The sequence below is a fragment of the Rhinolophus ferrumequinum genome, chromosome 17, assembly GCF_004115265.2.
Source record: "Rhinolophus ferrumequinum isolate MPI-CBG mRhiFer1 chromosome 17, mRhiFer1_v1.p, whole genome shotgun sequence".
NCBI lineage: Eukaryota > Metazoa > Chordata > Mammalia > Chiroptera > Rhinolophidae > Rhinolophus > Rhinolophus ferrumequinum.
Window position 1 is genome coordinate 35,636,965 of NC_046300.1, and position 1,255 is coordinate 35,638,219.

The window sequence follows — 1,255 nt, forward strand, 5'->3', positions numbered from 1 at the left end:
GATTGGGTTAAGAGTAACCGTCTCTCCCAGTCTCAGGCATTTGGAGCCACAGGGAGCTGCAAGGTCACATGATGCAGAAGCCCAAACAGTGCAGGAGGATCCCTGGGCTATTGTTGCCACTTAAGTACTGGGTTTCTTTAGACAAGGCCCCTCTCTCAGAGCCTGACTTTATTGCTGTAAATCATGGGAGCTGAGCTGCACGTCTCTTAGGCCTCTTAACTCTTACCTGATACGGTTCTCACCTTCATTTTTCTTTTTCAAGACAAAGAGATTATAATACTGTTATCATCAAAGAGTTGCAGCGTTGGGAGATACTTATTTAGCATCCACCATTCCTGCTGGCTAAGGGTGAAGTCTTTTGCTCCAAATAGTCCCTTGTACTTTCTACCAAAAGAATGCATCATGGTCCTTAAGAGTTGGCCACTGCCCAGATTCATTTCCAAACGATAGGTCAGCATTCCTCCCCTAGCAGCACTTGAAATGTAAAATAAAGGTTTGCTTTGTTGTATTTTCCACCACCACCCTACATTTGGAGGAGTGGAACCTAGCTGTTGCTTTTGAAGATTGCTGTTTATCCTTAATGGTCTCAGCATTCCCACCAGGGGAAGTGTCACCTTCACAACCCAAATTCAGCCAAAACTTACCAGCTAATCAGATAGGACAAGGCAGGTGGCTCAGTCCAATCTCCAGAGCAACCCTGCCCCAGACCCTATGGCCCATAAAGCTATTAACATAGTCCAACAAAACGTCTGTCAGTCACCCTAACAATAGCCCCAAGAATGCCACAGCAAAGGGAGTAGCCATGAAAAGAACTCGCCGAATGATTTCTAGAGGAATCAAAATTTCTGGTTCAAATGTAGCTCTGAGATTTATAAGCTAGTCACTTAACCTCTCTGTGCTTTGGTTCTCTTTTCTGTGAAGCAGGGGTACTAACACCTGCCTTGCCTTTTGCAAGAATCAACTGAGGTGACAGATGCAAAATAAAACACCTCATAAACCAGGGCTCTTTGGGGAAGATGGCATCATAAATGTCCAAGAACTGTTTCAAAATAGACATGCCAAACTCCCTTCCCCACCTTCTAGAAATCTAATTCCCCAGATCCAGGGTAGCACCTGGCCACATGTATTCTGAAAAGGTCCCCGGAAGATGCTAGTCCAGACTGCCCCATCATGTGCTGTGTAGATATGAGAGGTTATTGATAAGATGTAGGCTCCATTCCTAACCAATACCTGGCTGACTCTGGAGGGAAATATG